Source organism: Rattus norvegicus, chromosome 16 (genome assembly GCF_021556685.1).
Source record: "Rattus norvegicus strain SHRSP/BbbUtx chromosome 16, alternate assembly SHRSP_T2T, whole genome shotgun sequence".
Lineage (NCBI taxonomy): Eukaryota > Metazoa > Chordata > Mammalia > Rodentia > Muridae > Rattus > Rattus norvegicus.
Genome location: NC_141549.1, coordinates 62,684,212 through 62,711,553, shown reverse-complemented (window position 1 = coordinate 62,711,553; position 27,342 = coordinate 62,684,212). Strand labels below are relative to the sequence as shown.

The window sequence follows — 27,342 nt, the reverse complement described above, 5'->3', positions numbered from 1 at the left end:
TGGATTGTTAATAGAATGTCCTCAAATCCTGGGTTCATAATTTTATTAGACTGTTAAATAGTCCTGATATACAGAGTGTATATTAAGAGCTAACTTTTCATTCATTTCTAGTCTAATATTCTTACTGAACCCCTTCCCCATGGTGACATTCACTTCTAGGAATGCTTTTGTACATTAAAGTTGCTGTTTGATAATGCCTGTCTCCTTGGTGTTATACAGTGGTTATAGTAGTCTATTATGCTTCTGTTTTGTGCATTGCACACTTGCATAAAAATCGACTAAGATGAATCAATTAAAGAACCTCAGAGTGCAGCATACCATAAGAGGTGTCCTATCTGTGTGAATCATGGACATAGATTTGGATCGTTTCCCTCTCCATGTCAAGATTGGTGGGTCAAACTATTTGTGAATAACACTAAGCAAATGAAATAAGAAGAAAAAGAAATTTCAATTTTCTATAAAAAACAATTCTGAACTATTCCCCATAACATTCATGCCCAAAACTTCAGATTAGTTAAGATATCATTAGGTTATATCAAGCCTAGAGATGTGCCAATTAGGATACATTGAGCCTCATTCTACTAATTTACACAAAGTTGACCAATTGTATGAGGCACACAGATTTTCTGAGATATACCCACTATTAAATTTTCATAGTCTTCCAACATCCTTTCCAGAATTAAAGTTTTAGCTTTCATCCCAAGGCTCATTCACCTGCCCAGTTTAGTGAACTCTTCAGATAGTTTGCGACTATCGTATCACTGAATATCCAGGCCTAGTTTGGATTATACAACTCATGCAGCTGTCAAACCTAATGAGCTCCCAGGAAGCTAGCCAGCTGGGCCATATCTCCACAGTGAAGACAGAGCTGGTAGGCACATTTGAATGCGGTAATAGTTGCAACTGATTGGAATCACTCTGTTATACCAATTAAAATAAAATAAATCAACACTGAGTATTTAGAGAATCAACCTACAAAATCCTCATGCTTAATCTTAAATCAGCCAAACATGTAGAGCATCAGTAGGAGAACTTAGCTTCTACTCCTTCTAGAGCAATGATTACCTAGCAACATGGCTGCTCTGATCACATACAAACACCTGCTAGGTCTGTGTGATTAGTCTGGAATGCAGACATCCTCTTAGTATACACCTCTAGTCCCTCTAGCTGGAATCCTTTAGACACACCCTTATCCCTAACAATGGTGGGCAGATGAAGTGTTGAATCAGAAGAAGATTTGACAGAATGAGTCTGAGATAGAACACGCCCAACTCACATGAAGAAAGCTATGTAAAAGCAGGAAAGGAAGAGTGAGTGCATCAGTGAGTTGGGAGTCAGTGCAGTTAGTATAGTGCAGGGGAGTTCACTTCCTTCCTGAGTCCATGCAGTTCAGTGTTGGTCAACAGAGGCGGTTGAAACCAAAGAATAACAAGGAGCCAGAAGATTAGAATAAATTGCCAGAGTTAGTTTGAGGTGAAGCAGATGAATTCAAACAGAAGCTTAGAGAAGACAGATTACTTGAAGAGGATGTTGAGCCAGAATAGCCGAGTTGAACCAGCCAGCCAGAGTTCAGAAAAAATTAGAAAGGATAGACTTATTTAGCACTAAGCCTTCAAGATGACAATAACATATAGTGAATAAAAGTTAACATCATTAATTCATCAAAAGCAACTTACAATCACACATCAGGCACATAACCAACAGCAGAATGATCCACATTCAATGATCGTTCTACAAAAATTCAAGAAATAGGAAACTAAACTCAGTTTCTATCCCTATATTCAGTTCTTCTTTAGAAATTTTCTCCCATGAGGATTACTATGATGAAACCCGAACACATATTTGAAAAGAACAATGAAAAGTGCATGCAGAGAATTCAAGGAGTTCATAAAAGACAGGAATAGACACATTAATAAACCTGGAGGACCTGAGGAAATTTGACAATGAAGTTTAAGAACACACCATGTTGACTAAATGAGACAATGAAGACAACTATGCATCTGAAAACCAAATTAAGAAGAGAAAGAAATATACTTAAGAAAGTCTAAGATCAAATGAAAATAGAATTGAAATCTTAAATAATACAAAGAAATCAGGGGAAAGGTTTATCCATAGGATGGATCAAGCAGAAGAAAGAATATCAGAATTTGAAGAAAAGGTAGAGTAACTAAAGCACTAAATCAAAGAATATGAAAAAAATTAATGAAATACACTATGGGAAGATGCAAGAACTTTGAAGTACCATGAAAAGAACACATTTACAAATTCTGTGGAAAGAAGGATCACAAGATTATGAGGTAAGTGACATAGATTATATCTTCAACAGTATCAAGAAAAGCCCCAAGTTAAAAGGAAGACTAATCCATACATGTATAGAAAGCACATAGAATACCAAATTGACTTGACCAAAAAGAAACCTTGATGGATAGCACATTAACACATTAAGTATAAATAAAAAAGACAAGGTATTAAACAGCAAGAGAACCAAGTCGCATTAAAAAATATATCTATAAGATTAACACCTTCCTAATAGGTACTAGAAAAGCAGAAGTGACTGAAGATATGTCCTTCAAATTATCACAGACCAAAAATGTCAAGTCAGTCTACTTTAATAAGCAAAACTCTATGTTCAGTTGAAGGAGAATGAAACTGTCTGTAATATAAACTCACTAAAAGAATTCATGGACGTGGGTGAACCAGCCCTACAGAGGATATTGAATGCAGTACTTGGGATTGAAGAGTGGAATAGCCAAAAGGGTACAAAAAGAAAAAAAAGGCATTTATAATTACTGAAATAGAAAATACAATGCAGAAGACAATGCCAAAGTTAAAACAAAATAAAGTCAATCTACTCACACCAGTGACCATCAAGTTTATACGTTAATTGCTTCGACTTCCTCAGTTAAACAATAATAGTTGGATTAAGAAATGGGTTTACTTTTCTGTTGTCTAGAAGAAACTTATCGCACCATCAAGTACAGACTCCTCAGAAAGAAAGGATAAAGAAATAAATATTCCAAGCAAATAGATCTGGGAAACAAGGAGAATTCAATATCCAGATATTTGCTAAAGTCAACTTCAAATTAAAATGAATCAGAATAAGTAAACAAAGATTCTTCAGTCTGATCAAAGGGATAATTGAACAAGAAGACATTACAATCCTAAATATTTGTGTACCAAACTCTGGAGCACTGAACTTCACAAAAAAAGAATACTACTGAATTTTAATATATTGAAATTACTCCAACTCAGTAGTACTAGGTGATGTCAATATACCACTTTCTCCAAAAAAGACATCATTTTAACAACAAATTAACAGAGAAAAAACAGCATTAAATGACATCATACATTCAATAAAACTTGTATACTTCTCTAGATTATTCTACCCAAACCCTCAAACTACTCATAAATTCACATAAATTTTTCTAAAACAGACTGCATATTGGAGCTCAAAAGATATTGAAATAACTTCAAGTAACCTATATAGGCACAGTTTAGTAAAGTTAAATTCATCATCACAAGAATATTGAGTAATCATGTGAATGTATAGACACTAAGCTGATGAATGATGAGTAGGTCAAAGGAGAAATGATGAAAGAAAAAAATCCTGTAGTTAAATGAAAATGAAAGCAGAACACAGTAAAACATCTGGAACACAGCAAAGGAGTACTGACAGTGGTAGTCATAGTTCTACGTATCTCAAATAGATAATACAAGAAAGCACAAATATGTTACTTAATGATGGAATTGAAGAATTTGCAAAAATAAGAGCAAAAACTAACAAAAAATCCACTATATGAGAATAAATAAATGTGACAACAGAAATTAATAAAATAAAAACAATGAAATTTTATAAGAATTAAGGAAATAAAAGTTGGTTCATTGTGAAAGTAAACAAAATTGACAGACCCAAAGCCCAATAACTCAAAATAAAGAATGGTCTCAAAATAACAGAATTAGTTATATCACATATAAAAGAAATATTGTAAGGGAATGTGATGGTTTTTATATGCTTGGCCCAGGGATTTGTACTGTTAGGGAATGTGGCCTTGTTTGAGTAGAGTGTAACTGTGGGTGTGGGCTTTAAGACCATTACTTGATGCCTGGAAGATGTCCTCACCTAGCAGGCTTCAGATGAAGATAACAGAACTCTCAATTCCTTCTGCACTATGTGTTCCTCAATACTGTCATATTCCTGCCTTAGTGATACAGGACTGAACTTCTGAACCTTTAAGCCAGCTCCAATTAAATGTTTTCCTTATAAGACTTGCATTGGTCATAGTACCTATTCAAAACAGTAAAACCCTAACTACAACAGAAGTTGGTACCAGGAGTAGGGTACTGCTGTGATAGGTCTGACCATGTTTTTGTCTAGAAGAATGTGGATTTGGGGATTTTGGATTTGGAAAGCAATGGAATGCTTTAAGTTGGGCTCAATGGGTCATTCTAGTAGGAATATAGAAAACTTTGTTGCTGAGAATGATTTCAGCTGTTCAAACATGACCCAAGAGGTTTCAGTGGAGATGAAATTCCGTATGTGTTTTAGAGACTGCTTTTATGATATTTCGGTGAAGAATGTTGCTGCTTTTTGCTGTTGTCTAAAGAGTATACCTGAGGCTAAGATAAAGAGATTTATGTTAATTGCATTGGTAAAGGAAGTCTCAAAAAAACCCAGCAAAGACTTTGTTCTCTGGTTAAGTCTCATGAAGAGCATTTTGAAATATAGCAAGCTTAGAAAGGGAAAATATAAATCAAGTGGTTTGAGTACTAAATTGACACCAGGACATGAATTGGAGCTCAATCCTATGTTAAAGGCTATTAAATTAAATTAAAGGAGTGTTGACCATTGGGCAAGATCCCATCCAGCTAAATTTAGGTCTAGGCATAGTAGTACAATTCTTTAATCCCAAGAGACAAAGCCTAACAGACTTGAGTACAAAGTCAGCCTGGAACAGAACAAGTCCTAGGTGAAGAAAAGGTTAAATCCAGGTGTGGTGATATATACTGTTAATGCCAGAAGGCACACCCATGGAGATATCTGAGTTCAAGGTCAATCTACAGGGCAAATTCCAGGACAGCCAAGCCTAGGCACTAAGGAAATTGGAAACAGAAAGTTGGTAATTGAATAAGGGAGCTGGAGGGACATGTTCCAGCCTGAGCAAGCAGCTGCAACTCTGCAGCATCAGACATGTGGTCCTGGCTTTAGAGCCAAAATTAAAAGGAACTACTGGGACAAATGATGCTGGTTATCTGGAATTAAGAAATTAGTGTTACTAAGTTGAAACCAGCATCACTGACATAAAATTGGGGAAGTATTTTCAAGGAATACAAATAAACTGTATTTGAGAGATAGCCAAGTTTGTACCTTGCATTGTAGCTGGACTTGGGAAGATGTAAGAATTACCCATGTGGTACTGGTTTTGAAGGTATAAAGAGGTCTTGGAGAGCAGCTGAGGCTCAAAACTATGAGAGGCCAGGTAAGGCTATTGGTGAAGGTGCAGCCTCAGTTGCCGTTGACAGCCCTGGACTGAATGGGTCATGCAAAGGAGTTGAGGCTTGGCACCATGAAAGGGGCCTATGAAATGCTATTGGTGAAGACTAGTCATAGGTGAAGACCCCATGTACTGGAGATGCCAGTACCATGGGATGATCACTAAGAACAGCAGCAGCAGTGGAGTGGACTAAACTAGAGCCTAGAGTACTATAGAGGGCAGAGCTGGAGAAGCGACCCAAATCCTTTGGAGGAACCCAGAAGATCATGTGTTACAACCCAGAAGATCATCCCAGACACTGGAAGCTGTGAAGTTTGAGTTGCCTTAGAAACTCCAAGATGTGAAAGATATCATAGCTGTGGTATACCAGCCAAAGACAGCGGCTAACAGGGAGTGGAGTCAGCCTAGGAGAAAGAAGATTATTGCAGTCACCAAAGACGAAAAACAAGTTGGAGATCTAAAGACCAAATTGGCATCAGATAAGGAGATGCAGAGTTTGGAGTTTGCCCATCTGGTTTCCTGTCTTGCTTTGGGGATTACAGTTAAGTGATTGGATGACTCTCAGAAGAGACTTTGAACTTGGGAATTTTAACATTGAGATTGCTATAGACTATAGGGACTTTGGAAATTGTACATTTTCATTATGATATGGCAAGTTATGGCTCCCATAGTCTCATGTGTTGAACAAGCCTATGGGGGCCAGGGAGCGAAATGTGATGGTTTGTACTTGCTTGGCCCAGGCCCTTTTAGTTGTGGCCTTGATGGAGTAGTGTGACACTGTGGGTACGGCTTTAAGATACTAGCCCCAGCTGCCTGTATACCAATCTTCCTCTAGCAGCCTCCAGATAAATATGCAGTGCTATTAGCTCCTTCTGCACCATGCCTGCCTGATTGCTGTCATGCTCTTGCCTTGATGATAGTGGACTGAACTGATGAACTTATAAGCCAATTGTCCTTATAAGAGTTGCCTTGGTCATGGTGTCTGCTCACAGCAGTAAAAACCTGTCAGGAAATAATTTTAAATCTATAGTCAATCCAGTTAGAATAAAAATGTAGATGCTTCATTCCTTCTTAGAAGGGAGAATAAAATACTCATGTGAGGAAATACAGGGTCAAAAGTATTGTCCAGCATCAATAGGAGGAAAAGCCCTTGGTCCTGGTGATAATTTCCCCAATGTAAGGTAATGCCAGGGTGTTGAAGTTGGAGCAGATGGGTTTGAGTGGGAGCATATTCTTAGAAGCAGGTTGGGGAAGGGCTATGGGAGAGGGGGAAATAGGGATAACATTTGATATGTAAATACACAAAATAGCACAAGAAAAATAAAATTTTAATAATAATAATCATAATAATAAAATACCTAAACTAATGAATGCATTTCTCTATTCATCTCACCTACTAAAGTTAAACAAAGGAGAAATCAACAACCTAAAATAACTCATAGCAAATGAGAGATTGAAAAAGTAATAAAAACCATTCTTATTAAAAAGGTCTTCAGGTTCATATATATGAATAGCAGAATTATGACAGACTTTCAAAAAAGCATTGAAAAATACTTAAATTTTTCATAAATTAAATAATGAAATAGAAAGATAACCTCCGTACTCCTTTAAAGGCAGTAGCATCAAAACTAGGTAAAGATGCATCTACATCAAAAGCTACTGTCTTATCTTCCTGATTAACATAGACATAAAAAGCCTAAGTATAATATTGCAAAACAAATACAGGTGCATTGAGAAAAGTCCACATACCATGATTACATTGATGTACTGAAGTTGTGGGGATGATTTAAATATATCAGCCTATAGTTATAATAAAACATATAAATGATTTTAAAAGCCATTGTATTTGATTATCTTAATAATAGAAACATGATGCTAGAACAACAACAAAGCCATGTAGATCAATGACACAATGACATAAAACATAAGACTCAGTTATCTGTGCACAAAGTTATAGCCACCTGTTGTTTGACAAGATTTCATGATTACATACTGGATGGAAGACAGCATCTAAAACAAGCTATGCTAGGAAAACTGGGTATCCACATATAGAAAAATGAAATTATATCAACATCTATCATTTCAAAAAACAAAATCAACTTTGCATGGAGCAAAGATCTCATAGTGTGAAAAATATATATATATAGCTTCATTTCTACATTTCTACTGGTTGTAAAGTGCTATGCACACTAGTAAAAGAGAAAAGTAAACATTAATATTAGTCATCTCTGGCTGCTGTCAAGTACAATCATGACTGAGTGAGAAAAACGAAGACATCGACGCAATACTGGAACAAACAGGAGGTTATCCAATTACATTCTTTTAGAATGTCAGGCCAACTCCATAAGATGAAACCAATAAAGATGGCATCATTATCAGTCAGAGAACACTTGGATGCACAATGTATACATTCTAGGGTAGAATCTACTAATAGTGTGCTGTAAATTATTTTAGAATCAAACCAACTCCTAATGAGTTATCATCAAATATACAGATTAAGGTATCTTTCAAGCATCATCAGACAATTGTGTTTGATAGTGACAGACTCACAATTGGCTTAGATGACAACTAGGGGACTAGCAATGGTGTGCTCCAAATAAGACGTATATTTATTATGCAATCTCTCCTGCAAAGGCTCATGGATCATGCAGAAGAGGGTGTAGAAAGAATGTCTATGGTCAGTAGATCACTACAGTGTCTTTGGGATACAGAATGGATGATGCACTTATGAATTTACAGGGCTTGTGACAGCGTGCCCAAGACCCATGGAAGCCTATGACAACACAATATCCCAACATGCAGAGAGTGATAACACACCAGTTTCTACTCCTAGTGAAGAAACTATTGGTAATATTTCACTGTTGTGAGCATGGTCTATTTTCTGTAAGAGTGTAGTCCTTGGTAAAACAGATTCCAGAGGGAGGCCACACATACAAGAATATTTGGGCAGCACAAACTAGTCTTATGGAGAAAATGACACCAAGTTGTAAGGGAAAAGAAGAGGGTGGTTCTGAGAAGTATTGGGAAAGGGAGGATGGACATAATAAGTAACATGTTTTATGGAATTCTCAGGAGATAGTTTTAAAGATCTAAATGTCTCTGTATTTCTTAAAACCAGGGCTCATGACTTCAGTGTTTTAACAATTCTCCCTTCATTCTCCTATGGGTTTTTATAAGCCTCATTCTTTAGTCATTTGACTGGATACATATCACCAATAGTTGTTTTTCTTTTATTTTCTTTCTCCTGTTGCCAATAGGAATTTAATCCAAGGTCTTGCATATCAGGATGTTCTTTTAACTGTGCTTTACCCACAATCATTTTCTAAAATCACTTTAATCTTAAGCATTGTTCTGTTAACATGACTTTTAAGGTGTTTATACATAATAATGTGCTATTTTTCTGGTTTCATAAGTTAGGAATAGCTTCATCCAGACTGGGGATCAAATCCAGCTTGGTCTGTAAGCATTGCAGATTTGTGAGAAAATATTAAGGTCTTCTATCGTGGCTCAAAGAAGTCAGAAAGAAGGGAGAGATAGTGAAACTACATTGTAGTGAAATGCATCTTGAAATAAGGTACATTTCCAAATACTGTTTGACTGACATCTGAATTGGATTCCTAATAGATCTGGAAATAAGTGTCATGGTAAAAATATGCTGAACATTTTAAAGAATAATTCTATTACATAATGAAATTATTTTAATGACTCAATCTGCTACCTTAATATGTTTTTCACTGGAGTTCATAAGAGGACTATGACTAATTCAATATAAAATTCCCTATGAATTTTATGAATTTGATGATTTATCTTTCATCACTTTTAAAGCACTGTCATCCAGTAGCTCTTCAGCAGCATCTCTGATGAATATTTTCAATGCACATCAGACATGTATTGGAGTATTTCTCTGCTTGCATTGTCTTCTGACTTCCTCTCATACTGTCCATTTCATTAGTTGTGATCAATTGTAGCTAAGGGCTTCTGTTGTGCTAACAATTCTCTTTTGCACTGTGGTAGTGAGCTATTAAGCTATATATTTAAATATTAATATTAATTTATTAATATATTTTTATCTTTGTTATAAAATACAATTGTATTATTCTTAAAATTGCTCTCTTCTACAATTTCTCCCAAACACTGATATACTGAACCTTTAGTTATCTGTGCCTGTAAATATTAATTTCTTAAGGAATCAGAATATCTACACTGGTGAGTCACTGCTTTTCTTGAATTCTGGTGTCCATCCTTTATTTATTTATTTATTTATTTATTTATTTATTTATTTATTTATTTTTTTGCCTAGTTTAGTTTAGTTTTTAATTAGTTTAGTTTAGTTTAGAAATGATTTGTGGGAACTCTCATTGGCCTCACTTAATGATAAAGAAACATTCTTGGAGAGAAGGTTTGTATTGACTCCTGTGATTTAAAATCAGTTCGTAAATTTTGAAGGAGGTAACATAACCTTAAGAGTGTTGTAAGATATTTGATCACATGGTGTAACCAGAGATTGTGCTGTTTACTGGAAAAAAACTTGGTCCTAGCAGTCCTGTGGCTCAGCCTTAGCACACAGCTCCAATCCCTCTGGTTGGGATACAGACACTCCATTAGCGCACACTTTCCCCCCATGCTTTATTTAATTTCATTTTTATTCAGAATGCGCAGTGTATTTGATAACTTCCACAGCCCCTCTAAGCCGAAAGATCATCTGGAGTAGCATAGGATGTGTTCTGCAATTATTTTCTTGTGTCATAATTTTGCCTTTTCAGTAGGCCAATTCTTATTTTAAAATATATAAAGCATGAGGATCAATTTGTTGACTTGAAAATACTCATTGCATAGTGATGGAGATGCTATGAGCAGATAGGATTTTCATTCCAGTTTTCCAACTTCCTACTGCACACGTTTCTATTGGATATTTCATTTATTTACATTTCAAACGTTATTCCTTATCCCAGTTTTCCCTTCACAAACTCCTTATCACGTCCCTAGCATTCCCCTACACTGGGGCATGGAGCCTTCCCAGGACCCAGGACCTCTCCTCCCACTGATGCTCAGCAAGGCCATCCTCTGCTACATATGCTGCTCGAGCCATGGGTCCCTCCATGTGTACTCTTTGGTTGGTGGTTTAGTCTCTGGGAGCTCTTGGGGGTCTGGTTAGTTCATGTTGTTGCTCTACCTATGGGGTTGCAAACCCCTTCAGACCCTTCAGTCCTTTCCCTAACTCCTCCATTGTGGTCCCTGTGCTCAGTCCAATGGTTGGAGGCGAGCATTCACCTCTGCATTTGTCAAACTCTGGCAAAGCCTCTCAGGAGACAGCTATATCAGGCTCCTGTCAGCAGCACTTCCTGGCATCCACAATAGTGTCTGAGTTTGGTATCCGTATATGGGATGGATTCCTAGATAGGGAAGTCTCTGGATGGCCTTTACTTCAGTTTCTGCTCCACACTTTGTCCCCGTATTTCCTTTAAATAGGAGCAATTCTGGGTTAGAAACTTGGAGATGAATGGGTGGTCCCATCGCCCAACCAGTTAGGTCCTGCCTAACTATGGGATATGGGAGGGAGAATCTGTAGAGACCATATCCAGAGTTTAGTACACACCTTTAATCACAAACAATGAGGGTAAAGTTTGTTTGTAGAAAGACCCCCATGCTTGAAAGTGATGTCCAACTTAGTGACTGACAAAGTGACAAAGCAGAGAAAGATTTGACAGAATAGAGAGTGGAAAGAGAAACTATGTAAAGGCTAGTGCAGAGAGAGAGGAGGAGGAGGAGCAGGAGGCCGTTTTACCAGGAGAGTTTTACACAGTGACAGATTGAGGAGAGTAAAAACTAGGCACAGGTGAAGCCAGAAAGAGGTAGAGAATTAGAAGGAGCCAGAAGATTAGAACATATTGCTGGAATTAGTTTGAGGCCAAGCAGAGCAAATCAGAGACTGAAAAGGAGAATCCAGATTGAAGTTTGTGCCAGAACCGCTGAGTTGACCAGTTAGTTAGAGCTCAGAAAGAACTAGAAAGGGTAAGTTTATTCAGCAGTAAATTTCAGAGGCAGAAAACATTCTAGGCCTGGATTAGATTATACAGAGGCTAGAATCTTGCAAGATTAGACATATGTTAGCAGACTGAAGCAGTAAGCCTCGGGGACAACAGTTACACCAGGTGAATAAAAGTTCCTTTAACATAGAGGGCAGCACAGCGTTAAGAAAACATCATTACGGGTTGGGGATTTAGCTCAGTGGTAGAGCGCTTGCCTAGCAAGCGCAAGGCCTTGGGTTCGGTCCCCAGCTCCGGAAAATAAATCATTACTTCATCTCACTATGATTTTCTGATCTTAGAGCTCTTCAACCGTCTCCTAATTTCAAGAGCTGCAAAGGGAAGACTCTACCAATCACACTTTTGGGTAACTTAACAAAATGCTCATGAGTTAGTTCTTTGTTTTTCCTATTTGTTTTTTCTTATTCCTTTCCTTAGTTCAGCCCTTTAATTTCTCTATTTTTTTTTTTTAGCAAAATTTGAAATAAAATACAAATATCTTTTAAAATACATGTTGCAGGCTAGTTGTCTACATGAATTTATTTCATAGTATTGATTCTATAAATAGGCTAAATAATAATTGTAGAAAATAGAAATAATGGTTGAGAAATTCATTGTTTACTTTAAAAATATGGTATGATCCTAGACAGCAACTTAGTGCCTAGAAGAGTATATTATCATATCTTTCTTTGTACTCTCTAATAGGCATCTTATAAGATATTAGATACCATTATGCTTTATAATCTCTCCTCTCTCTCTCTCTTTCTCTCTCTCTGTCTCTCTCTCTCTCTCTCTCTCTCTCTCTCACTCTTGTATACCTGCCTATACACAAACATACATTGTTTATATAAGAAGTACTACATAATTATTTTGTTTTTATTTATTATTTCCATCCTCACTTTCCCAATACTTCTCAGAATCACCCCCTTCCTTTCCCTTACCACTTTAGGTGTCATTTTCTCCATAAGACCAGTTTGTGCTGCCCAAATATGTATGTGTCACCTCCCTCTGGAATCTGTTTTACCAAGGACTCCAGTCTTAGAGAATATGAATATCTTATAACATTGCCATAAGGTAAAAACATGATGTTCTGGATCACTATGTGGTTCCTAGTTAATCTCATCCATAACCCCCATAGTTGATAATGTTTTATTTTTATAGAAATACAAATGAATTTATATAGTCAGCCAACTATTTTTATATGTGCTTAAAGCTATTATATCATTGAGGAGATGTTTTGAGAGAGGATTAATACATTTGCTTATAAAACAAGCTCTCCATATTTAAACACAGAAACCAGAACTTTTCATGTATAATAAATTAATTGATGTATTATTAATTGATATTGACTGAATAGAGTGTTTTTCTTAAAGTACAAAAGTGATGACATATTAGAAACCAGTGAGTTATTTCCTAGCTGCAAAATAATCACAGTGTAGTTTCTTACTCTTATTCTGTTATGCATGAGAATATAATACATGAAATTTTAATATCAGACAGGGAAATAAAACATGGACTATTTATAAACAGTTCTGCAAAAGTAGTTTTGCAAACCTAAAAACATCTTAAAGATTGAAGTAAAATTTGCAAATAGTACTAAAAGGCTTTTAAGCCATGAAAAATAAATATGCCGATGCGCTAACATTTTATTTCTGTCTAATATTGAAAAAGGAAACCTTGCCTTCAGTGTTCTAGCACTCAAGGAAATATTATACTCTGTTATAAAATTTTATTGAATGATTAAAAGTAATGTATTTGGCAAAACAGTTCCTATCATACTAGCCTTATTCTCAGAAACTGTAATATGTTCATATTTTTTTCATGGACAAAATACACAGTGTTTTGCCATGTCTGTCATAAGCCCTGACCTAATGCTATTCAAGACAGGATTCTGTATTAAAGAAACAGAATAACTTACAGCATCAAAATAAGTGAAGGAGGGGAGGAGATGTAACTCCCTAAGAGAGCAGTTAATTAGTATGCAGGAGGTTCAACTCACTGTACTGGGAAAAAATGGCAATTGATATGTAATGAAAGAAAATCTGTTTAAACTAGCTTTCTAAGATGAAAGACTTCCTCTTTTCACTAAATCTTATTTTGTCTCCCATGATATTATTGCATTCGTTGTGTATCTCAATTTTGATGTAAAATAATATATGGATTTCATAATTATAAATATTTTGCATTATTATAATAAGGTAAATCTTGATCATTTTATTCTACTGCCTCAATCATACATCAGTAGAATGAACTGTGTTTTGTCTCCTTAGAAGATGAAATGCATTCGTCTTTTTCTGATGGCACGTTTTATAAAGCCTGCAATGCAGTCTTTTAAATGTAGGTGATCAATTAATTAAGAATACAAAGGATGGAGAAATCATGCATATTCAGTCATAGTCACAGTGTAGAATTAAGTAAATAATCAATTTGTGAAATGGTCAGAATAACCCCTTCAACTGTGGTGAGAACAGGTGAAGTACAGTCAGAACAGCAGGAATTTTGGCGCCTATTGTCTGTAATCGTAGCTGCTTCTTTGTCTTCTTCTTCTTCTTCTTCTTCTTCTTCTTCTTCTTCTTCTTCTTCTTCTTCTTCTTCTTCTTCTTCTTCTTCTTCTTCTTCTTCTTCTTCTGGTTTTGGAGTTGAGAGAGATGTGTCCTCTTCTTTTCTCAAGATTGGTTTTAATGTAAACCTCCTCCCACTTCTTTCTTTCCCATCTGTCTAATCGTATAACTTTATAACTATGTAACATTATCCCACACTCCTTTTTGCCTCATTCCTTCAGGGTGTCAACCCTTGGTTCCAGTATGAGCACCCTCTGGGAAATCATGTTGGTCATGACCTTCAGAGATTTAAGGTGGTGTTATTCCTTGAATATCTTCTTATCACATACCTTCCTGGCATGTGGCTCTTGGTTGATAAGTGCTTTTATTGCTAATATATGTATCTTTTTGCCTTTCCCCAAACTGGTTCTTTCAATTTACTTTTTCTAATATATGGGATTTATTAGAGTGGCTTACAGGCTATGGTTCACTGATGTCTACCTACCAATGGAAAGTCCAAGAATCCAAGAGTTGTTCTGTTCATGTGGCTAGATGTCTCAGCTGATCTTCAGTATATGTCAGAATCCTGAATATGGAGGCTCCAGCACCAGGGATAGAATTGACTTGCCAGCAAGCAGTCAAAGAACAAAGGCTTCCTTTCTCCGTGTCCTTATATAAACTGCCACAAGTGTGACCCAGATTAAAAAAAATGTATCTTTACACCTCAAAAGATCTGGATTAAAAATGAATCTTTCCACTTAAAATTAAGTATTTGAGAAAAATTCCTTATTATTGTACACAGTCACTTGGGTTTTAGTCAATATAAGAAGTAGTCAGGTTGATGGAACTAGAAAATAATATTATCATCAGTGATGGAACCTACAACCAGAAAGACAAATGCCACATAACTTTTTCTATTCGTGGTCATAGTCTGAGAGGAAAACCAAATGTGACTGTTTTAGAAAAGAATGTAGCAATAAGACGACTAGTAGTGACATTCTGCTAGATAAGGGTCCCACTTAACTATCTACAGAGAAGCCTCCTCCTACAGTAGATGGAAGTTGATACTCAGATGCACAACTGGTCAATGAACTTACAGTGAGATACCTTTAACCATTCATTCATAAAAGAGATGCCTCCATCAAATTCTACAGATCAGGAAAACTGTGAAAGAGGAGGAGGAAAGGTTGAAAAAGCCAGTGGGGATAGAAGACACTAAAAATCAAGGCCTTTTAAATACAAGAAGATAAATGCAGGTGCGGACTCAGAAAGACTGTGACAGCATGCAGAAGACTTACACAAGTATAAACTTGATGGGGACCCAGAAGTGAAAAGTGATACAAATGCCCCATCTTTAACCCAGAGGTTATCTCTAATTGATAAGAGTTTGCAAAGTAAATTACTCTCCCCCAGTTAGTCTCACTGAGTATACAAACCACACTTAAGGCCAGGTCTGATGACCTAGAAGACAGCCAACAGAAAATGAACTAAATACTACTTTTTAATTTTATTTTTAATTGATTCTTTGGGAATTTCATATCATATACCCCAATTGCAATCATCTTCCAGTCTTCCCATGTCTTCCCTCCCAGTTCTCTCACTATGTGACACCCTCCCACTAGACTGAAAAAGCATACTCACTGAAGCATGGTCAAATTGTTAGTGACTAGCTCTCCCCCGAACCCTCCTCCCACAGGAAAACGGGTCTTTTTCTGTCTACATTCAAGCCAAATCTGTTGACTGAGGAAATCCTAAGACTAGCTGGAGAGAAGGAGGACCAGCTCTTCCCTGCCTACTCCACTACTGGTATTCAGGTGGATTTGGAGGTTTTTGTGGTTTTGTTTTGGTAACTTACAGGTGTTTGGCTTGCAATTAATTGTTTCTGCTTTTATGTTTTTATGGGATCTTTTTTGTTCGTGGATTTGTGTGTGAACATCAGTATCCTTATGTTGTCGTGTGCTATTTCCTTGGATATTTTTTTCCTGATCATTTATTTATTTTGCATAGTCTGCTTGTTTTCTAATGACTAGAACAAGAAGGCTCTGGATTTTGATGAGGAAGATCTGGAAGAAATTTGGGGAGGGAAAGCTCAATGAAATATATTGTATGAAAAAAATCTATTTTTAAGAAAAGAAAAAAATTAAAATAATCTCTTGTTCACTCCTGTCATAAGCTATTGAAACATGGTGAACAGTAAGGTCACAGGGTATGGCTTGTGAGGGACACATTCTGTGCCATGAATGGTCACAGAACTATACTAAGTGTAACCAATGAAGTTTGTTTTACAGAAAAATGAACAATGAAGAAGGTACATAACACAAATAAGCATCTGGAAAGCTGAATTATTATTTAAAAACATAGTATAGGCAAATTTTCACACATAATAGCTGTACTTGTATTACATTTTGAAATAATCTGTGTACAACCGAACCCTCTATATCAGGGGAATTTTTTTACTTTATCAAATAGGTACCGATTAGCCACAGAGAATGTTTAAAGAAACAAATTGACAAGTTTAGGTTTAAAATGTATTTAATTTTATTATTAAAACTTAATACCCACTGGTAGCTAGTGACCTAGTGTTGAAAGTTATAGCATGTATAAGATAGAATCATACATTAGAACATGTCTGTCCTTTAAATTTATATTTAACTTTAAAAAAAACACCAATTTTTGTCACCATACTCAAGATACTTTCTCACATAGTCCTATATTTAGTTTTTGTCTTTTTTCTTGTAATCCAATTTAAAGCTTCAAGAAATTGAATGAAAAATGTAAACACCATTTATCACCATGAAATAGCATCATAAATGTGACTAAAGTATAGAATTTTTAAACATGAATTTCGTATAGGCCATTGATGGCATTTCATCAGAAAGTGAAAGCACAGAACTCAGATAAAAATGATTCTCAATTTCTAGAGTTAAACATTAACTTGGTCACAATAAAAGAAACAAAAGCATCCTTTATTGTTGACATTTATATAAATTCTTATATGGGTTGAATACTTAGTTGGCTAAGATGATTAATTCCTAATGATGATTCTATGAGAATTCCTAAAATGATACTAGTAATTATTATGCCCTTTATAATTAGGGCTGCAATTAGAGATCTCTCTGATATGAAAACTGCAATTAGAACTCTGCTAGTTTTCACATCTCATGAGTTAATTGCTTCTGAGGTAGAAAGCAGGCATTTACAAGTTAGAAATACATTCCTTTAAGTTGCAAAGAAAAGATCATAAACTGAGAACAAACTATTTATCGTAGGCACAAGGACAGAAGATAAGATATTGATGATTTACCTATACAAACATTCAGTGTTAACTTAGACACAAGAATTACTGTTTTAGCCTATCAATGAATAGAAAATGAAGGTCTAGCTAGATAACTAGTCTGAATCAAAACACATATAAACATCTCTGTTGTAAACTTCTTATTCAATTTATGATTTCAATCTATGTTTAAACTGGTGAAGAACATTTGGTAATTGGAATACCATGTGATCATACTGGGAAAGTACTAAAACCACAAATGGTGGCATTAGGAGACAAACACAGAATGCAAAAAGTGAATTAAAACTGAGGCAGAAAGTAGAAGATAGAAGAAGAGAAGAGAAGAAAAGGTGAAGCACAAGTAGCAGGAGAGACAGCAGAACGTAGGAAAATATAACAGAGTATAAGAGAGACATAAAAGAGAGACAAAATCGCTTCTCGGCCTTTTGGCTAAGATCAAGTGTAGTATAAAAGAGAGACAAAGAAGCTGTAGGGAGCAGAAAAAGCAGTTAGACTTCTCCTTACCATGGGATGGAACAAGTTTTTCCTTAAAAGCAAGGCTAAAGAGAACCAGATTTTTGTCTTACAAACTTCGGTTTAATTCATTAAGCACTAAGAGGGTAGAAGCTTTTTCTTTCTCTGTACAATAAAGGTTGAAGCTTATTTTTCATCCAGAATGATGCATATGTAAATACGTGTAGATGTGTCTGTGTATGTGAGTTGGTTAGAAAGACTGCTGGACCCAACAAGTAAGTATATGATTTTGTATATATGTGTCTATGAATGTATGTGTACTTAGGCATATTTGCTTGTGTAAACATTTTTCTTTCTGCCGGCTTGACTCTCTTCTTTTGGCTCAATACAAGTTTATTGCTCCAAACTTCCCACCTTCCTGGCAAGGAAGAGGTAAGCATTCTAGTCAAGAGAAAAAAAAAAGTCCCTACCAATTAATCCTTTACTTAATCCCCAGCTGTTAGTCAACAGGTATTAGTCTGCCCAGAGGCCTGCAGCATCTGGCTTTAGAGTAATTTAGAGTCAAGACAGGTAAATGTTATTATAAAAAGCAATCATGCCTGGCTGTCTTGTCTAACCTCAGTGGAAGAGGGTATACCTAGCCTCAGAGAGACCTGATGTGCCAGGGTTGGGGGATACTCAGAGGGGAGCCCACCCACTCAGAGGAGAATGGAAGGGGACAGAAAGAAATTGTGGGATTGGTATGTTAAGCAAATAAATAAGACGATGATGAGGATGATTATGATGATGAGGATGATTACGACGACGACGACGACGACGACGACAATGATGATGATAAAGAAAGCAACCTTAATCTCTCATGAGATCAAGTCTTGCCTCTGCCAAAACTCCACATCCAAATGGGGTGCTTCAGAGAAGACCCAACACAGAGCTAAGCTCCTGGCAGCTATGTTCCTCTAGCACAGCACTTAAAATTCTAATTATTGAGTTGGGAATTTTAATAAGTGACCATTCCCCATGAAGATTTTTATTATTATACATTTCTTTTGCAAAGTTGCATAAAAGGCTGTCATTAATTCATGGAGATGGTAACAAAATAATTTAACTTTTTGCTTTTAATTGTAATGTTTGAATGTTAGTATGAAATTAAGAACATTACGAAATTAATATTAAACAAGTATGCTACATAATTTTGGAATTTTATTGAAGAAATGTTTTAACCATCTAAGTTCTACCATGAAAAATTTTCTCTTAATGATAGTTAATACTAATAATTTATTAAGGTGTTTACTTTTTTTTTTTTGATTTTTTTTTATTAACTTGAGTATTTCTTATATACATTTCGAGTGTTATTCCCTTTCCCGGTTTCCGGGCAAACATCCGCCTCCCCCCTCCCCTTCCTTATGGGTGTTCCCCTCCCAACCCTCCCCCAATTGCTGCCCTCCCCCCATAGACTAGTTCACTGGGGGTTCAGTCTTAGCAGGACCCAGGGCTTCCCCTTCCACTGGTGCTCTTACTAGGATATTCATTGCTACCTATGGGGTCAGAGTCCAGGGTCAGTCCATGTATAGTCTTTAGGTAGTGGCTTAGTCCCTGGAAGCTCTGGTTGCTTGGCATTGTTGTACTTTTGGGGTCTCGAGCCCCTTCAAGCTCTTTCAGTTCTATCTCTGATTCCTTCAATAGGGGACCTATTCTCAGTTCAGTGGTTTGCTGCTGGCATTCGCCTCTGTATTTGCTGTATTCTGGCTGTGTCTCTCAGGAGCGATCTACATCCGGCTCCTGTCGGTCTGCACTTCTTTGCTTCATCCATCTTGTCTAATTGGGTGGCTGTATATGTATGGGCCACCTGTGGGGCAGGCTCTGAATGGGTGTTCCTTCAGTCTCTGTTTTAATCTTTGCCTCTCCCTTCCCTGCCAAGGGTATTCTTTTTCCTCATTTAAAGAAGGAGTGAAGCATTCACATTTTGATCATCCGTCTTGAGTTTCGTTTGTTCTAGGGATCTAGGGTAATTCAAGCATTTGGGCTAATAGCCACTTATCAATGAGTGCATACCACGTATGTCTTTCTGTGATTGGGTTAGCTCACTCAGGATGATATTTTCCAGTTCCAACCATTTGCCTACGAATTTCATGAACTCGTTTTTGATAGCTGAGTAATATTCCATTGTGTAGATGTACCACATTTTCTGTATCCATTCCTCTGTTGAAGGGCATCTGGGTTCTTTCCAGTTTCTGGCTATTATAAATAAGGCTGCGATGAACATAGTGGAGCACGTGTCTCTTTTATATGTTGAGGCATCTTTTGGGTATATGCCCAAGAGAGGTATAGCTGGATCCTCAGGCAGTTCAATGTCCAATTTTCTGAGGAACCTCCAGACTGATTTCCAGAATGGTTTTACCAGTCTGCAATCCCACCAACAATGGAGGAGTGTTCCTCTTTCTCCACATCCTCGCCAGCATCTGCTGTCACCTGAGTTTTTGATCTTAGCCAATCGCACTGGTGTGAGGTGAAATCTCAGGGTTGTTTTGATTTGCATTTCCCTTATGACTAAAGATGTTGAACATTTCTTTAGGTGTTTCTCAGCCATTCGGCATTCCTCAGCTGTGAATTCTTTGTTTAGCTCTGAACCCCATTTTTTAATAGGGTTATTTGTTTCCCTGCGGTCTAACTTCTTGAGTTCTTTGTATATTTTGGATATAAGGCCTCTATCTGTTGTAGGATTGGTAAAGATCTTTTCCCAATCTGTTGGTTGCCGTTTTGTCCTAACCACAGTGTCCTTTGCCTTACAGAAGCTTTGCAGTTTTATGAGATCCCATTTGTCGATTCTTGATCTTAGAGCATAAGCCATTGGTGTTTTGTTCAGGAAATTTTTTCCAGTGCCCATGTGTTCCAGATGCTTCCCTAGTTTTTCTTCTATTAGTTTGAGTGTGTCTGGTTTGATGTGGAGGTCCTTGATCCACTTGGACTTAAGCTTTGTACAGGGTGATAAGCATGGATCGATCTGCATTCTTCTACATGTTGCCCTCCAGTTGAACCAGCACCATTTGCTGAAAATGCTATCTTTTTTCCATTGGATGGTTTTGGCTCCTTTGTCAAAAATCAAGTGACCATAGGTGTGTGGGTTCATTTCTGGGTCTTCAATTCTATTCCATTGGTCTATCTGTCTGTCTCTGTACCAATACCATGCAGTTTTTATCACTATTGCTCTGTAATACTGCTTGAGTTCAGGGATAGTGATTCCCCCTGAAGTCCTTTTATTGTTGAAGATAGCTTTAGCTATCCTGGGTTTTTTGTTATTCCAGATGAATTTGCAAATTGTTCTGTCTAACTCTTTGAAGAATTGGATTGGTATTTTGATGGGGATTGCATTGAATCTGTAGATTGCTTTTGGTAAAATGGCCATTTTTACTATATTAATCCTGCCAATCCATGAGCATGGGAGATCTTTCCATCTTCTGAGGTCTTCTTCAATTTCTTTCCTCAGTGTCTTGAAGTTCTTATTGTACAGATCTTTTACTTGCTTGGTTAAAGTCACACCGAGGTACTTTATATTATTTGGGTCTATTATGAAGGGTGTCGTTTCCCTAATTTCTTTCTCGGCTTGTTTCTCTTTTGTATAGAGGAAGGCAACTGATTTATTTGAGTTAATTTTATACCTAGCCACTTTGCTGAAGTTGTTTATCAGCTTTAGTAGTTCTCTGGTGGAACTTTTGGGATCACTTAAATATACTATCATGTCATCTGCAAATAGTGATATTTTGACCTCTTCTTTTCCGATCTGTATCCCTTTGATCTCCTTTTGTTGTCTGATTGCTCTGGCTAGAACTTCAAGAACTATATTGAATAAGTAGGGAGAGAGTGGGCAGCCTTGTCTACTCCCTGATTTTAGTGGGATTGCTTCAAGTTTCTCTCCATTTAGTTTAATGTTAGCAACTGGTTTGCTGTATATGGCTTTTACTATGTTTAGGTATGGGCCTTGAATTCCTATTCTTTCCAGGACTTTTATCATGAAGGGGTGTTGAATTTTGTCAAATGCTTTCTCAGCATCTAATGAAATGATCATGTGGTTCTGTTCTTTCAGTTTGTTTATATAATGGATCACGTTGATGGTTTTCCATATATTAAACCATCCCTGCATGCCTGGGATGAAGCCTACTTGATCATAGTGGATGATTGTTTTGATGTGCTCTTGAATTCGGTTTGCCAGAATTTTATTGAGTATTTTTGCGTCGATATTCATAAGGGAAATTGGTCTGAAGTTCTCTTTCTTTGTTGTGTCTTTGTGTGGTTTAGGTATAAGAGTAATTGTGGCTTCGTAGAAGGAATTCGGTAGGGCTCCATCTGTTTCAATTTTGTGGAATAGTATGGATAATATTGGTATGAGGTCTTCTATGAAGGTTTGATAGAATTCTGCACTAAACCCATCTGGACCTGGGCTCTTTTTGGTTGGGAGACCTTTAATGACTGCTTCTATTTCCTTAGGAGTTATGGGGTTGTTTAACTGGTTTATCTGTTCCTGATTTAACTTCGATACCTGGTATCTGTCTAGGAAATTGTCCATTTCCTGAAGATTTTCAAATTTTGTTGAATATAGGTTTTTATAGTAAGATCTGATGATTTTTTGAATTTCCTCTGAATCTGTAGTTATGTCTCCCTTTTCATTTCTGATTTTGTTAATTTGGACACACTCTCTGTGTCCTCTCGTTAGTCTGGCTAAGGGTTTATCTATCTTGTTGATTTTCTCAAAGAACCAACTTTTGGTTCTGTTGATTCTTTCTATGGTCCTTTTTGTTTCTACTTGGTTGATTTCAGCTCTGAGTTTGATTATTTCCTGCCTTCTACTCCTCCTGGGTGTATTTGCTTCTTTTTGTTCTAGAGCTTTTAGGTGTGCTGTCAAGCTGCTGACATATGCTCTTTCATGTTTCTTTCTGCAGGCACTCAGCGCTATGAGTTTTCCTCTTAGCACAGCTTTCATTGTGTCCCATAAGTTTGAGTATGTTGTATCTTCATTTTCATTAAATTCTAAAAAGTTTTTAATTTCTTTCTTTATTTCTTCCTTGACCAGGTTATCATTGAGTAGAGCATTGTTCAATTTCCACGTATATGTGGGCATTCTTCCCTTATTGTTATTGAAGACCAGTTTTAGGCCGTGGTGGTCCGATAGCACGCATGGGATTATTTCTATCTTTCTGTACCTGTTGAGGCCCGTTTTTTGACCAATTATATGGTCAATTTTGGAGAAAGTACCATGAGGAGCTGAGAAGAAGGTATATCCTTTTGCTTTAGGATAGAATGTTCTATAAATATCAGTTAAGTCCATTTGGCTCATGACTTCTCTTAGTCTGTCGACATCACTGTTTAATTTCTGTTTCCATGATCTGTCCATTGATGAGAGTGGGGTGTTGAAATCTCCCACTATTATTGTGTGAGGTGCAATGTGTGTTTTGAGCTTTAGTAAGGTTTCTTTTACGTATGTAGGTGCCCTTGTATTTGGGGCATAGATATTTAGGATTGAGAGTTCATCTTGGTGGATTTTTCCTTTGATGAATATGAAGTGTCCTTCCTTATCTTTTTTGTTGACTTTTAATTGAAAATTGATTTTATTTGATATTAGAATGGCTACTCCAGCTTGCTTCTTCTGACCATTTGCTTGGAAAGTTGTTTTCCAGCCTTTCACTCTGAGGTAGTGTCTGTCTTTTCTCTGAGGTGTGTTTCCTGTAGGCAGCAGAATGCAGGGTCCTCGTTGCGTATCCAGTTTGTTAATCTATGTCTTTTTGTTGGGGAGTTGAGGCCATTGATATTGAGAGATATTAAGGAATAGTGATTATTGCTTCCCGTTATATTCATATTTAGATGTGAGGTTATGTTTGTGTGCTTTCATTCTCTTTGTTTTGTTGCCAAGACGATTAGTTTCTTGCTTCTTCTAGGGTATAGCTTGCCTCCTTATGTTGGGCTTTACCATTTATTATCCTTTGTAGTGCTGGATTTGTAGAAAGATATTGTGTAAATTTGGTTTTGTCATGGAATATCTTGGTTTCTCCATCAATGTTAATTGAGAGTTTTGCTGGATACAGTAACCTGGGCTGGCATTTGTGTTCTCTTAGGGTCTGTATAACATCAGTCCAGGATCTTCTGGCCTTCATAGTTTCTGGCGAGAAGTTTGGTGTGATTCTGATAGGTCTCCCTTTATATGTTACTTGACCTCTTTCCCTTACTGCTTTTAATATTCTTTCTTTATTTTGTGCGTTTGGTGTTTTGACAATTATGTGACGGGAGGTGTTTCTTTTCTGGTCCAATCTATTTGGAGTTCTGTAGGCTTCTTGTATGTCTATGGGTATCTCTTTTTTTAGGTTAGGGAAGTTTTCTTCTACGATTTTGTTGAAGATATTTACTGGTCCTTTGAGCTGGGAGTCTTCACTCTCTTCTATACCTATTATCCTTAGGTTTGATCTTCTCATTGAGTCCTGGATTTCCTGTATGTTTTGGACCAGTAGCTTTTTCTGCTTTACATTATCTTTGACAGTTGAGTCAATGATTTCTATGGAATCTTCTGCTCCTGAGACTCTCTTCCATCTCTTGTATTCTGTTGGTGAAGCTTGTATCTACAGCTCCTTGTCTCTTCTTTTGGTTTTCTATATCCAGGGTTGTTTCCATGTGTTCTTTCTTGATTGCTTCTATTTCCATTTTTAATTCCTTCAACTGTTTGATTGTGTTTTCCTGGAATTCTTTCAGGGATTTTTGCGATTCCTCTCTGTAGGCTTCTACTTGTTTATTAATGTTTTCCTGTGTTTCCCTAAGTGTGTTCATGTCTTTCTTGAAGTCCTCCAGCATCATGATCAAATATGATTTTGAAGCTAGATCTTGCTTTTCTGGTGTGTTTGGATATTCCATGTTTGTTTTGGTGGGAGAATTGGCCTCCGATGATGGCATGTAGTCTTGGTTTCTGTTGCTTGGGTTCCTGCGCTTGGCTCTCGCCATCAGATTATCTCTAGTGTTACTTTGTTCTGCTATTTCTGACAGTGGCTAGAGTGTCCTATAAGCCTGTGTGTCAGGAGTGCTGTAGACCTGTTTTCCTCTCTTTCAGTCAGTTATGGGGACAGAGTGTTCTGCTTTCGGGCGTGTAGTTTTTCCTCTCTACAGGTCTTCAGCTGTTCCTGTAGGCCTGTGTCTTGAGTTCACCAGGCAGCTTTCTTGCAGCAGAAAATTTGGTCTTACCTGTGGTCCCGAGGCTCAGGTTCGCTCGTGGGGTGCTGCCCAGGGGCTCTCTGCAGCGGCAGCAACCAGGAAGACCTGTGCCGCCCCTTCTGGGAGCTTCAGTGCACCAGGGTTCCAGATGGTCTTTGGCTTTTTCCTCTGGCGTCCGAGATGTGTGTGCAGGGAGCAGTCTCTTCTTGTTTCCCAGGCTTGTCTGCCTCTCTAAAGGTTTAGCTCTCCCTCCCACGGGATTTGGGTGCAGAGAATTGTTTATCCAGTCTGTTTCCTTCAGGGTCCTGCGGTGTCTCTGGCAGGGGTCCTGCCGCTCCTGGGCCCTCCCCCACGGGAGCCCAGAGGCCTTATACAGTTTCCTCTTGGGCCAGGGATGTGGGCAGGGGTGAGCAGTGTTGGTGTTCTCTTCCGCTCTGCAGCCTCAGGAGTGCCCACCTGACCAGGCGGTTGGGTCTCTCTCTCACCGGGTCTGGGAGCAGAGAGCTGCTGCGGGCCGGGATCCGAGGGTCAGGTGTTTACTTTTTAATTGTAAATATTCATAAAGAAATTAATAAAAATTAAGATTATGATATAGTTATTATAATTATAATATAGTTCTCAAATTTCTTAACGTTGTGACCCTCTAATATGGTTTCTTATGTTATGGTGACCCCCAGCCAAAAAATTATTTTCACTGCTACTTTATAACTGTAATTTGGTACTGCTAAGAATTGCAATGTCAATATCTGATATGCATGACACCTGATATGCAACCCCTGTGAAAGTGTTATTCAGGCTCCAAAAGGGTTGCAACCCTCAGGCTGAAAACCATTGAAATATGGTTTCTTCTGCCTTAGCCTTTTGACAACTTAGTCTTAATGATACATGAAGTATAATAAATTTATAAATCTTTGAAAATAAATAATATGACCTTTTACTATTTCTCCATAAAATACATATTGATTGCAAATTGGGGAGAAGTTCTCTATCTCCCCTCTGAAACGATTCTCAAATTCTAAAACTTTCTCCGGTTTCCTATCATTGAAATGGACAGTCAATTCATGTTCTTGCCACTTTTCAAAACATCAGTGAATGTACTATTTCTCTACTCTCTTCTGATGTTCTCTAATGCAAGGTATATCCATATTTGGATTTTTATAAATCAAGATGAAAGATTCTTTTCATTGCCACCTACATTCTCTACAATTAATGTCTGATAATTTGTGTGTAAACCTTCTTAAATTCTCATACAGGATAATGTAAAGATATAAACTTAAAAAATAATAAAAACTCAATACTATACTTTAAAGTCATCCTTAACAAAAGAAAGAAAGGCAATATCAAATGCAACACAAATATTATATATGTAAACTAATGAGAATTATAATAATATATGTAGGCAAGCATAGAAGATGTTTTACTTAATAGTTTAAATAATGTCAATAACATAGTAGCATTATGTTAAAAATATAAAACATACATTTTGCTGTTTTTCATGCGAATGAAAATATTTTAGCAGACGTGCTTGCACACTTCTAAGAGATTGATATACTTTTCTTATGATGCTATTCATTACAAACAGTCTTCAAGCTAAGACGTTCTAGAGTATCTTCTGTAGACTTGATCCCTCAATATATTCTAGTATTTATTGCTGAGCCTTCTCTTATATAGGCTGAAATCACATTTTGAACACATACTTTCTCATGCTATACTTTCCAGTACTCTGAGGATTTACTAAACTCCAAATGCTTGTCAGGAAGAAATAAGGAATGGAATACAATGGAAGATGTGATCCGATCTCAGCGGAGAAGCCAACTAGAAATTTTAATCAGATCTAACACCTGGCCATCTTTCAGATTTCTTTAGATCGATTGTTAATTTAGGAGAGTAGAAGGGTATAGTTAGCTTACATAAATATTTCATCTTATGAAATATTAAGATATGCATTAGCCCTTGGCTTTAAACTCTGATGGTAGTTAAATAGAAATATTTGACAAGGCTGCAAAGGGCTTGACATCAGAACAGAGGCAAGGTTATGAAAAATAGAAACATCTCCATGCTAGTGTCTGTTATCTGTTTATTCTTTCTGTAATGATTATTTGATGCAGACTTGTCTTAGTTTCTTCACCTTATTAGTGTATTGAAAACAACTCTAAATTTATTCCAAACACAATTCGATCTTGAGTGATGCTCACTTTCCAGTCTCCAAAACATTCATTTTAACAACTTAAAATGTTCCCTTTCTCAATACATTTTGTTAAGTCATTATTTAGGATTATACTCAGGCATTCCAAAAGAGCATACTGTTATTTAGAACGTAACACAACTCTAAAAAGATATTAATAGTTATT

At 36.9% G+C, this 27,342-nt stretch overlaps 2 protein-coding genes and 1 pseudogene across 1 annotated transcript in view; 1 reads left to right on the top strand and 2 right to left on the bottom strand.

The window, feature by feature from the left end:
- Erich1 (glutamate-rich 1) overlaps positions 1-27,342 on the bottom strand; it is a gene marked incomplete at its 5' end in the record, with an annotated part of 52,793,804 nt that overhangs the window by 20,952,810 nt on the left and 31,813,652 nt on the right.
- Positions 1-27,342, bottom strand: part of Sgcz (sarcoglycan zeta) — a 1,078,171-nt gene that overhangs the window by 111,690 nt on the left and 939,139 nt on the right. The gene's annotated exons all lie outside the window — the stretch shown is intronic.
- Positions 17,763-17,964, top strand: LOC120097630 (U2 spliceosomal RNA; annotated as a pseudogene).